Source organism: Lissotriton vulgaris, unplaced genomic scaffold, assembly GCF_964263255.1.
Source record: "Lissotriton vulgaris unplaced genomic scaffold, aLisVul1.2 SCAFFOLD_1028, whole genome shotgun sequence".
NCBI classification, from domain to species: domain Eukaryota; kingdom Metazoa; phylum Chordata; class Amphibia; order Caudata; family Salamandridae; genus Lissotriton; species Lissotriton vulgaris.
The window spans coordinates 686,403-700,099 of record NW_028245109.1 but is presented as its reverse complement, the minus strand read 5'-3'; the positions used below and the strand labels follow the sequence as shown (position 1 = coordinate 700,099).

The window sequence follows — 13,697 nt, the reverse complement described above, 5'->3', positions numbered from 1 at the left end:
CGGTACCGATTAACGCAGATCGTAAAATTTATGATTTGTTCTGAAATTCTATTGACTGTTGGAGTCATCTATTTGGGTTTTCAATTGAAAATTATAATTAATTCTAAAAGATCGCCAACTAAATCCTTTGAAGGTACTTTTACTCTAATACACCATATGAGACTCATCCCATTCCTGCTGGGTGCCTGTAGCGTCTTTATTTCACCCCTAAAGGACATGGGGGCAGTTGGCCAACATAATTTTGGCATGGGAGCTGTTCATCTGGAGGATGTTATTCCAATTTCGGAACAATTGGAATGATTTTCTCACCCTTGTAGAGAGCTCAACGCTGAAAATCATGGTCAGGATCAAACAATAAAAGACAAGGTCCTCGTTGGGCCAGTGACTCCAAAGGGCGTCCCTAGAAAAACTTTGTTACTTTTTTACTTTTAATGATGCAAAAAAATGTTTTGCTATGGTAACACAGCCACTTAAAGAAAATAAGGTTAATGCTGCACGTATTTTACCCGTTCCTTTTTGTCTTGTCAATACATAAAATTTCAAGCTAAAAATTAAGTATCACCATTCCGTTTCCAAACCTTACCTCACCATATGCAAAAATTTATCAGGAAGCATAACAAAGTTCTACACAACGCTATCTCAAATAACCTTCACCAATCGCACGTCGTGGATAGTCCCCTTTCTTTCCAAAGCTCAGGAAGCAAGGCAGTGTCAAATAAGTAACAAAATAAAATGACATTCTTACCCTTGGAGGCAACCAATCAGGGTTGGTAAAGCTCAGCTACTCTCCCGAAAGGTTATCAAGGCGCTGAAGGGGGGGTGCGCGCTGCTCCTCTGTGCTCGGGAGGGGGGGGAGGGGCGGGGAGATCCCTGTCCTATCAGGTGTGAGCGGGCTGGGCGCTCATGGCGATTTATCAAAAAGCCAGGTCTTGAGGTCTTTAAGGAACTTGGACAGAGTAGGTGTCTGGCAGAGGTGGAGAGGGAGGGAGTTATTAGCCTTAGCCGCGAGGTAGGAGAAGGAGCGTCCTTCTGTTCTGCTCTTCTTGATGCGTGGTACTGTTGCGAGGGTGAGCTGGGCTGAGCGGAGGAATCTTTGGGGTGCGTGCAACGAGAGGCGATGGTTCATGAGGCAGGGCCGGTTATGTGCAGGGCTTTGTAAACGTGGGTGAGAAGCTTGAAGGGGATTCTCTTCTCGATGAGGAGCCAGTGTAGTGCCCGCAGGTGTTGGGCGATGTGGCAGTGGCACGGTAGGTTTAGGACAGGTCTGGCGGCGGCGTTCTGGATGATTTGGAGTCTGCGGGTGAGGTTCTTGTTGATCCCAGCATAGCGTGTGTTGCCGTAGTCCTGTCTGATGCTGATGAGGGCGTGGGTGACGGTTATCCTGTGTTCGAGGGGGATCCAGTTGAGAGTTTACATCAGAGGCAGAGGGTGTGGAAGTAGGAGGAGGTGACGGCGTTGATCTGGCGATGCATTTGGAGTTCGGAGTCCAGGATGATTCCGAGGTCATGTGCGTGGTCTTTGGGTGGGGGTGGTTTCCCGAGAGCTGGGGGCCACCAGGTGTCCCTCCAGGTATCAGGATGTGGGCTTATGGTGAGGACTTCGCTTTTGTCTGTGTTGAGTTGTAGGCAGCTATTCTTCATCCATCTGGCGACTGCTTCCATTCCTTCCTGGAAGTTGTGTTGCGAGATGTTGGGTTTGTTGGATAGTGAGAGGACGAGTTGCGTGTTGTCTGCGTCTGATACGATGTTGAGTCCGTGTGATCTGACGATAGGAGCAAGAGGGGCCATGTAGACGTTGAACAGTGTAGGGCTGATAGATGATCCTTGGGGGACTCCGCAGGTGGTTATCGTGGGCTCCAAGATGAAAGTCACCCAAAGTAAAAATAGATGCAAACAGGGATTATTTTGAAATACATTGCATGGCCAAATTAATACACAAAAATCCACTTAAATATTCGTAGATCACAGGTGTAGTAAGTATTCCAAAGAAGTTGCTGTGCAACTACTTTATTGCCAAGGTAAAGAGCAGAGCAATCATGGTCCGTCCAGTACTCCAGTTTCCTTCAACTGCCTCCCCGGAATCCTCATACAGCAATAGAATCAGAACCCATTTACAAAGCATACCACAAGTTGACAGGAGCCCACAACAACAGGTCAATCCAGAAATAACTCGTTTCGAAGCTCTTGTCTCCTCTTCAGACCTAGGGCACTTATCCAATATTGAATTTGAAATTATTTGCATCTGGATTGGAGTGGAGCCAGTACAATGGATAGCACTACCCTATTAGCTTTGTTTCCAATGAACGTCTGTACATTAAAATGCAGGATTCTTTTCTCGACTTGACGCAAAACACAACAACTTCTTCGCTTCAGGCATTAGATATTAATAAGTATTATCTAATACATTGAAACTACTCATTATTGTACACATCTTAGGCTTAAGCATTTCTAGAGCTTCATGAATACCTTTTAAGAATGATATCTTATCCACCTATCCTTCCAACCCTTTATATTGAAAATATTTCAAAGGGACAGTTTGCTACACTCTAGTCTTCAAATAGGTCTGCCCCATAGAGAATTTTGCCTACTATTATAAAGCCTCACAGACCTCAATTTCTGATCTTTACTATTTCAGATAACTAACACACGTCACCTCATCTGGTTAAGTCTGGTAATTAAAAAAAGAGGAGAATCATTATGCAGTGCAAGATATGTCATAGCAACTACTGACTGCCCCACAATACAAAGAAAAGGCCTCACTCTACTTGCAGCGCTTTCTCGTCAGCAATCAGACTGCTGGGTGTGGGTATTTGAATGGAACACATGCCGTGTTAAGTGCCATCTTTCTCAATCAGGGAACATAAAAACCACAGAATCACATTAGTCAGAAAAAGGTCAGGGAGCATGTTGGACAGGCCACGTGAAGGGCCGCTCCCCCTCTGCCCGACCAGGCCCGAGCCCGGCCCCTCAAGTGTCACACACCACCACTTCACGTTTTCCGTCCCCTCCGGGACCCTTGCCTCTGAACATATCGACCTCGTGGGCCCGATCCACTACCGGCCCGCGCACCCAGCCTGGGCGCCATCTTGGACCCTCCACCACGAGGCCGCGTGGCTCCCGATCGACCCCAACCCTGGGCCTGGCCAGGCCTCAGACATCCCGGCACCACCATCCACCCAGGAGGTGAGCGGACTACTTGGCAGGTCAATGGGAGAAAGAGGTGTCGATGGCTCTCCCCCGCCAGGTACCGCTCGCCCACAACCTCCCCGGGCGCTGGCTCCAACCCCCTGCTGGGTGTCTGGACTCCTACATCCCGGACCCCCCGACCTCCAAGTGCGAGGGTCCGGACATCAAAGGGCACCAGCCCTCTAACTGGGGCAGCTCCAGAGCAGGAAGGCAGTTGTATCCTGGAGTCGAGAGACGCAGAGAAGAACTCATCCTTGACGGGCTATTGGCGCTGCCGTAGCTCTGCCTTGCGAACTATCGTCCTGCCTGCTGGCGCTGCCGCAACCTTCGTAAACCTTCATCGTCGTCGGGACCTGCTGGCGTGGCCGCGGACCGTTTGTAACCACCATCTTCATCGGGACCAGCTGGCTCCGCCGCGGACCGTCGCTTCCTTCAATCATCTCGGGACCTGCTGGCTCCGCCGCGGCCCGTCCATCTAGAACGCCGAGCTCGAGGATTGAGAGCTATTCCATCCATTTGGGAACAAGACTGTCCCGCTACCCTTTTCCCCATCCAGAGACCAGAATCGAGGGGACCCCTGAGTCCAGACCTCCTTGTATCATTTCACCGTACTTAGAGAATTGCTTATAAAGTATCGTTAAACCTTAACCTGGTGTGGTGTCCGTCTGTGGGGGGGAAGTTACTTGTCTGTACGATCGCTGGAGACGGCTCTCCCCGGAGACCTCTCCCCTTATCCTCGGCCGACCCTCCCGGTCCGTCTAACAGAGCACTGCAATCACCATCATTCAAATTGTTACTTTACAATGATTTGTGATCCATCCCATTAAAACTGCGAATTTGTGAGATACTGAAACATTTTTATGGCATCATAGGGAATAATGGCAAACCAAAAAACATTTTCCTTCGGGAACAGAATGTGCACTTTTTATATGAGCTGAACCAGGGGGGTTACTACACTCAGTGTAGAAGAAGTTGCAAACTGTGGAATAGCTGGTATTACAAGAAGTCTAGTATTTTAAATAATTATTTTTTAAGTGTACATCTGCATAAACGGCCTTTTATGGCAGAATTCGGTCTACAGGTTACCAGTAGACTTTCTGGTTACTTATTGGTTGCTATACAGCGAGAGCTCGTACTGTGTCTATAACATATGATTGAACGTAGACGAGTGCGCTCCCGCACTCTTGTTGTTTTGGTTTCTAATGCCCCTTGCGCACACAGTGACATGAGTGCTTGGTTTTCTGCACTCGTGTCCTGTGTGCGAGTGATCATTTAAACTTACTGTGTGCAGTGTGTGTGGCTGGATGGCCAGCTTGTGGGTTGTTTGTATTCGGATTGAAGGGGGGATATGCAAGGGCGTGGTTTGCAGTTGGAGGCATTCAGAAGCTGGATTCAACTTGTATCTTTATATGTTCATCCGTGTGGATTAAAGAAGAAAAGAATACCATCACCTGTTTAGTGCCCATGTTCAATTTACTTAACACCTACCACAGGGTCTCATAGCCTTCTCCAACCCAGTTAGTATTTATTAGCTAAATTGTGTCTGTGCCCTCCAATCCCAGGGCCTACAACTCAAACTGGAATATTAGTATTTTTTTGGGTGGCGAGGGGGGTAAATCACCCAACTCATGGAGGCCTGCAACATAAGGTTCTCTAGAGTCAGGTGTAAGGTCAAGAAATGAGGTTGTCCAGTGTTGGTTTATGATGCGTTGTGGTAGGGCAACCCACTGCTGAAGCAGAGAACAGTTCTGGTCCTTAAAGTGGCCAGAGGACGAATCCAGGGAATTCGAGAGTTAGCCAAGCCACTGGTATTCAGAAGGCCGAAGTAAAATCTAGAAATGTTAGAGTCTGGAGGAAACCCATTAGCTGCCTCCTCATTATAACAAACATGTTGGAGGCCTTGTGTGGCATCTAAATCTTTTACAGGGAAATGTCCTCCTTCCTTTAGCAGTACAGCTGCCTTTGAAGAAAGATTGGAGGAGCGCCCTCATCAGCTTCAGTGTTTGCTTTGGTGATAGTGTGTCTCGATGTTGGACGAGCCTTTGCAGAGGATTATTCTAGATCCGAGACAAGGGCGCAGACAGATCCAGAACTGGCCCAACAGGGGCAGGAGGATTAAGCAAAGAAGCTAGGAGGCATGATGCTGGCAGGAGAGCAAGCTGGCTTCAGCTGTGGGCAGTCAGCACAGAGAGAACCTGCTGGTGGAAGCATGACTGTGCCCCCACTCCACCTCCTTTAACAGATCCGAGTGGATGGCAGGCATGCCAGAGGGGCCAAGAACTAGTTGAAATAGTTGCAGCAGGGCTTCCTTGAAGGCCTCCATTTGTTGAAGAGTAGATGATGGGACTGAGAATCTAGAGTACATTGCCTCCAGATTCGGCACAGGGTCCAAGTTAGATGCTGAGGTCTGAGTCACATGTGCCCACTCTGATCTCTCCCAGAATCAAGTGACTGGACATCAATGGAAGTCTGCTGTGCTGTTTCTTCAACTAGAACATACTTTTCGACTTCTGCTTGGATGTACCCAACGAGGGCAACCTCGACCAAAATGACCCCAATTTTAGAATCCGCATCATACAACTTGCCTTAAGATGCAACAGGGACCATCTGTTGAAGTCATGCTTGGATCCGAGACATACCCTAAACGGACTTCATGAGGGCCCGCAGCCAACATTTGCTTCCGATATGCTTGCACAGCGCGAACGCCCTTGCTTTCAAGTACGACATCCACGCACATGCAAAATCCAATCAGAGCCGTTTTGGTGAAGAAAAAATATAAAATAAATCAGTAGGAGCCAAGCTCCACATCTGTGTCTTCAGAAGAAGAACCGATGTCAGGGCACATACTTGGAACCTTTATAGGGGTTCCTTGTCATCATATTCATGGGCAGGATGGAGTCACGACAGAGGCAGAATGCGCCACCTACCAGAGGAGATAAGCTATTGCAAGAGTTACCACAGAAAGAAAGAGTCAGATGGTCCCACCTACCAGAGTTGAGAAGATATTGCAAAAGGGCTGCTACATAAAGTCTGGTGCTTGTGTTACGTTTAATAATCCACAGATAAACGTAGAGAAGTTGAAGTTAGGTTTATTTCCATATAACAACAAACTCCACCCGATGCGAGATGCTTCCATCCAGAGGCAAACCTCAACGGTGACTGACCACACGTTGGAAGCAACCACCGAGCGGACATCGCGCGTGGATGCATAATCAAATAATAATACATTGCATGCGACCACATGGCGCGTGGACGCATAATCAAATAATAATATGTTGAATGCGTGCACATCGCGCGACACATAATTAAAGCAACCACTACACCACCTTCCCCCTTATAACAATAAATAGAAAACAAAAGAAAACAAATTTACATCAGAAAGAATCATCTAACTTCAATATCTCACAAAATCATCGAACTTTCTAGGTGCTCTGATGGTTCTGCCATAAGAAGAAATAACCTGTGAAGAGGAAGCATTGGTGGAATTAGCATTGGGGGAATTAACAACAACGTTGTCAGGTTGAACATGTGTATCAACACTACCGTTCACATTAACAGCAGTATTTAACCAATGGCACCAATCCAGATCCTCAACAGGTTCATTCCTTTTGCTTTTAATGAGGTTTGCTTGATGATGAGAAACTTTTACAGGATGACGTTTGTTCCACCAACCCTTACCATCAATGAAAGCAGCACCCTTACTAACTTTAAGAAACCTTAAAGGTAGAAAAAACTTAGACTCTCCTTTTTTAACTTTGACAGGCTTTTTGATCAAAACCCAGTCATCCATGGAAATATCAACAGGAGTAGTATCACACTAAGAATCAAAAAATGTTCTCATATGCATTTGTTTGGCGTCCACTCTTTTACGGATAGCGCCCAAATCAATTTCCTTATCCCCAGATAAATTCTGAAGCCAGGAATGAAACAAATTAGAATGAGAACCTCTGTTCCTCAACAAAGTAAAAGGAGAGACTCCTGTAGTACAGTGTGAAGAAGTGTTGTAATGCCAAACCTTCTCTCTAATGAAATTAATCACATTCATTCCACAAGACAACGCCGTTTGAATGCCCTCCTTAATCACTTTATTCCCTCTTTCCACCAAACCATTAGAAGATGGAGAATATAAAGCAACTTTAATTTGTTTAATGTCCAGATCACTCAGAAACTTCCTCCTTTTATCAGAAACAAAATGAGTGCCATTGTCACTAACAAGCATCTTAGGGGCACCCTCTACATCAAAAATTATTTTCAGAAATGAAATAGTAGAGTCGGAATCAGGCATTTTAACAAATTCGTGATACATCCACTTGGAATAATAATCAACCAACAAAATAACATATTTACACTCCTGGTCTAAAATAGAATAAGGACCTGAAAAATCAATACCGACTTTTTCCCACGCTACATGTGGAAATTCGGTTGGAGATAACTGGACTTTCATTGTATGCCAATGTTTATCAGAAACCAGGCATTCTGGACAAGAATCAATTAATTTCTTGACCTGTACATCCAAAGAGGGCCACCAGTAGTGTTCCTTAATCCTCATAATGGTTTTAGTAATCCCCAAATAACCTTTGTGAGCTTCAATCATGATCAAAGGCCGTAATTTGAAAGGAGGAATAAATTTGTCACCTCTGCGAACAATATTATTCTCAACCGAGAGCTCATCAGAAACCTGCGAAAACCTACGTAATTCACCCTCCAGGCACCTAGGCTCTGGCCATTTAAGGGTCGAATAATGGATAACCTTCTGAAGCACTGGATCACCCTCACATGCAAACTTCCAATCATTCTCAGATAAAACAGGGGTTAACTCACTAACAGCATCCACCATGGTGACACATTCAATATCCTCAGCAGAGATATCCTCATCATCATCCTTAACCATGGAAAGTCTCGAAAGGCAGTCAGCCCTAAGATTTTTACCACCACTAATGTGTTTGACCTCAAAATGGAACTCCTGCAACTTAGAAACCAACCTCATCAATCTAGCCAACATTCATGACCTTATTAAAAATATAGATAAGAGGCTTATGGTCGGTAACAAGCTCAAATTTACGACCCCAAATATACGTTCTAAATTTCTGAACCGCCCATACACAAGCCAACGCTTCCCTTTCAATGGTGCTATATCTGGTCTCAAACGTCTTAAGTGAACGCGAAGCAAAAGCCACTGTCTGTTCATTGCCTCTTACTTTCTGAGTTAAAACTGCACCCAAGCCAGTGATACTTGCATCAACTGTTATGACAGAAAGACAATCATCCCTGAAAGCGTGAAGAGCTTTAGCAGATACATCAATTTTTTCACATCATTAAAAACTTTATCTAATTCAGGGAACTAGGCAAAGCTGCAGCCTTTCCTCAATAAGCCGCGCAGAGGTTCAACTAATTAAGAATAAGCAGGAATGAATCTAGCATAGTACTCTGCCAGACCGAGAAAAGATCTAAGAGAATCCTTGTCAGATGGAGGTTTGGCATCTTCTATGGCTCTAATCACAGAACTTCAGTTTAATCCCCTCACGGGACACAGTATGACCCAAATAATCAAGCTCTTTAACAGCAAATTTGCACTTGTCACCGCGCACAGTCATCTTTTTAGACATCAAAATGGTTAGGACACGTCTCAAAATTGTATTATGCTCTTCTAAGGACTTCGCATAAATTAAAATGTCATCCAGGTAAGCCTGAACTCCAACCACCTCACTGAAAAGGGAATCCATAAGCTTCTGGAAGACACTCCCAGCCGAAGCTAGACCAAAAGGAAGGCGTAAAAATGTAAACGCTCCGAACGGGGTGATAAAAGTAGTCAACTACTGAGACTCTTGATAATGCGACCTGATGATAAGCCGACTTTAAGTCGATCAGAGAGAACCACCTAGCCCCACCAAGATTAGCGAGTAGTTCATGGATCTTTGGTAGAGGGTGGCAATCGACAATAATATTTTTGTTTAAACCGCGTAAATCCGCACAGAGCCTAATTTCGCCAGTCTTTTTGAGAGCGACCACGATCGGAGCCACCCACTGTGAAGAATCAACTGGTTGAATGATTCCTTGTTCACACAGATCTTTTAAAGACCTATCTAATTCTGCACGAACACTCAAAGGAACAGATCGAACCTTATGAGCTACAGGTTGAGCTCCAGGAACCAATCTTATCCTATGCTCAAAACCCTCCACACTGCCAACTTTGTTACTGAACACAGGTTTAAACTCCTCCATAAATTGCTTTGCATCAAAAGTTTGATCATCAGACATGCACTCCACACAGGAAGATCCCCAACCTTGACTGGATTATCGTCCCCAGGAACCAAATATAAACCCATGCGGGCAAGATCCTTCCAGCCAACTATATTTTTGCCTTTCTCAGCAACATAAATTTTGGTAATAGTTTCTCTACCTAAACATTGTACTAAACCCTCAAAATACCCAATCATGTTGATGTCCTTTTCACCAAAGGCTTTCGGGTTTACATCAGAACGCAACAATTCAACTTTTCTTTTCCATAAATCATAGAAGGTAGAATCTCTCAAAATAGTGAAAGGAGAACCAGAGTCCGCCATCACCTGTAAAGGAATGCCATCAATTATAGCAGAGCATAAAGGACCTTTTATGTCGCTAACTTGACCATTATCATCTAAAGTGACAACAATATTACTAAAAGAGTTGGCACAATCGTCAATATCATCAGATTCTACATAGTTAACTGTAGGTGCTTTCTTCAAATTCCTACAAACACCTTGAAAGTGGCCTATCTTTTTGCAAATGACACAACGTCTGTTAATAGCAGGACACCCTTGAAAGTTCCCAAAATGGTTCTTTGATCCACACCTGTAACAAAAATTAGATTGTTTCTTCTGAACAAATTTTACATTTTTGTTTTTAACATTCACAGAACACACAGAACTGTCCTGACATGGGTCAGTAATATTAACTGAATTGACTCCACTTTTTGAAGCGTCAGCCATTACTTTACTTGTAATTGCAGAACGTTCAATGCTTAAAGAAAGGTCGATTACTTCATTCAGAGATGGATTTTTGCAACCAAGAATTCTCTCTTTAATCTTCCGTGAAGAACAGTTGAAAACAAACTGGTCCCTGATATAATTATCGCAAAGAGGACCAAACTCACATGTGGTTGCCAAAACTCTAAGGGCAGAAATGTATTCTTCGACTTTTTCACCTTCTCTGTGTTTCCTAGCATAAAAATTATGTCTTTCTAACATAATATTCGGCTCTTCAGCAAATTGTTTTTTTAAACGAGCCACTGCTTCAAGATATACATTCCAATTACGGTCACCACTTTGAGCAGGAGGAGGAATTGGAGGAATACTTTTAAAAATACGTTGAGCTGCTTGACCAAGACACCCAAAAAGGATTGCAAATTTGCGTTCAGAGGAAAAATCCATAGCATTTATAGCAATAAGATGTTTTCAAACAAAGCGAACCATTCTTTCCAAATTATTTCAGGGCTTCCAGGTTTACTCAAAAAATGAGGGGGTTGAGTGATTTGCTGTAAATGTATATTAGCCATAGTAAAACAGTATAAAGTATCCTCCTTCTGTAAAAAGTACCCCCTTTTAAATGTGGTAATAAACACCAATACAAACAGTGAAGAATATTGAGTGACAAAAAGAAAATAATTAGTATGTGAAAGAAAAGCGTGTGCGTCGCTGAAGCGAAATTGGGCGCTCTGCAGATTCACAGCGGGTCTTTTTCTTTCCTGTCATTTGTTATCAGAATACATAGATTGAACCCTATTCTGCCAAAGGGCTCTTTGCTGAAGTACTACCCTGCCATACTTTCTCAAATACATCAGGACTGTTGCTCAAGTTGATAGTTGGGTAGAAATTGTGCTGAATTATTATTAACAATATCAACACACAATGTCGTCGTTATGTGTGGGCTCAGTGGATAAAGCCGTCTGTGGTGTTTCCAAGTACCAAGGTTCTATAAAACTATTGAGTAGATACAGTGAATAAATGGGGTTTGGTATCTCCTAGAGTAAGAACCTACACTACCATTTAATTGCTTCTATTATTTTTTCACTGATTTAGAGCGGGGCCTCCATTTCCTGAGCAGTGGCCAGGAGAGGTGGGGCTTACTCCAAAGGATTATTGGGTGAGTTACATTAAGTTTTTCATCAACTTGAGACTATCTCTTGAAGTTAGATTTAAGAGTGATATCTAACACTAGGTTAGAAATTGCATTCTCTGTGTCTGTTATATGTACAATTTTTCTTTGCTTGCAAATTTTTCAGGAAAGAATCCAATAGAATTTTGAACCGGATAAAGAGACGTAGGAGATCTTCCACGCTCAACAGTACACCAGGTATCATTTGTCTTGGTGTAAATACTTCGTTTTGCACTGTTTTTTCTTCTTTATTCCAGTAGTGTATTATTAGGTCCTGATGAAAGCCAGAAGGGAATATCCCTAGTAAATGGCAGAAACATGTTGACCACTATACCATCTTTTCCCGACAGTTATGTTGTCAAACTGTCATACACTTTGTTTTAATATTGACACCTTGATTGCTTCCTATTAAAATTATTCCTTGCTGTCACGGTAGCCAATTTTAAATTATACACTTTTTGTTTACACATTTTTCTCACTGCAACTAAATATCCCACACCATTCTATCCCTCCCTGTCATTCTATGGTTGGATCCATCGCTGGTGGTCTCGGTGAAGTGGAGATTTACACACTATGTCAACAAGTGTATCTCCCTATCCATACGAGTTTCCACGAAAATCCCAGATGATGATGTTCCGCCATTTGGGTGGGCTGATGGGATTCATTTCCTGTACACAGTGACACCTTTTGTCATTTCAGACACATAGTCTCCTTACTCTACAGACCGCTGACAGTCAGGTTGTTTGTTTCTACATGGTATATGGGGGTGTAGACTGTCTGGTGGGTCTATAAATATGGTTTCCCCTAAGACCCTAATCCAACCGTTTTGTTATATATTTAGAGCAGCTACGGCTGCGGGTCTTTTCTAAATAGTTCTAGCAATATTATTATACTAGAAGGTCTAGCTCACCTTGGCGAATTCTTATTGTTCTGAAACTACAAGATGGCAGATTTCACTGGCCTTGCATTTGACGACGAGAATCTCCTATCTATTCTGACGGAAAATCCTAGTATCCTAGATGATGTACCAACTACAGGACTTGGCCAACAAGAGGACTGGGGCTCAGTTCTTACATTAAAAAAGACACATTCACCGACGTGCATTCATGGCCAAATTATGGCTGAGTACTTTCATGGTAAATGAGCCCCAACTGGACTCAGTCACCAATGCCCCCGCCTTTTCCTTACAGACAAGACCTTCTTAAAGGATTGGTCGCTAATCGCGTGGCGATGTACCCGCGATTGGCTTATCCTCGTTATCACGACAGCAAAAAGAGTAGCCGATGCTATTCTGGTAGAAATTCAAGTCCTGAAAGGCAAAATAAAGACAACTTTGACCAACACTGTCTTTAAGAAGCAGCTTGATGACAACAATAAAGCGAATAAAGAATACAAGGAACCTATTCTGTTTGCTAAAATTGAAAAATTTCGCAAAGATCTTGCTAAATTCTCAATAGAGAAGGTTTATCCTTACATTAGTGAGTCATATAACCCTCCCGAATACAACAAAAGAGGGAAGAGGTATGGTCCAATTATGCAACTTCCTCCTCAGATCCGGGCTCAAGTGACTCAGACTCATCCAATAGCAACATATCTATGAGACAAAACAGAGGTCGGTACAACAGATCTACCCGCCAAGGCAACAGGCAAGGGAACCAACATTACCAAGCAGGACCATGGTGGCCTCCTGCCCCATGGGGTTTTCATCAACCACAGTTTCCCCAAGCGATGCCCAACTTTCAACCACCACCACAATGGTATAACAACCAGTCTTTTTTATTCCAGGGCCGTGGACGAGGCCGTGGCAGAAGGAGAGGACAACCGCAGGTACAATGGGAAGACGAAACACCCTCCCACAACACCAGGAGCAAGAGGGGCCAACAGCAACCACCACAACAGCAGGCGGGGCCAAGCACGGAGAGAGTCTGATTGTGAATCTCAGCTCCCGCACCCTCACCCCTTCCGAGGAACAGGTCCTAAATAGAGGCCTTGGTTTTGTACCAACTAATGTAACTGATCCCTTCCAGCTACGTTGTGAGATTGAAAAGTTCTTTAGAAAAGTGTGGCTACACTTTTTCTTTAGAGACAAAACAACTGAGACGGAAAACCATTGTATCAACACAGGACTTAAGAAGCCATCCACATTTACACCAATGTCACACCAGGTCCCCCTCAGGTCGGAGCATTTGAGAAGGCCGTTATACATGACCTTTCTGTGATTACCTCTCAAGAAGGACAATCCTTTTCTAACTTGTCCCGCACAGAGAGATCAGCTATGACAACCTTATCTAAGGACGCCACCATCATAATAAAACCGGCGGACAAGGGGAGTGCCATAGTGGTGATGGATTTGACTACCTATCGAGACGAATGCCTTAG

At 44.0% G+C, this 13,697-nt stretch overlaps 1 protein-coding gene across 1 annotated transcript in view; it reads right to left on the bottom strand.

Annotated features, from left to right (window-relative positions):
- CUNH3orf38 (chromosome unknown C3orf38 homolog) overlaps positions 1–13,697 on the bottom strand; it is a 53,539-nt gene that overhangs the window by 30,300 nt on the left and 9,542 nt on the right. The gene's annotated exons all lie outside the window — the stretch shown is intronic.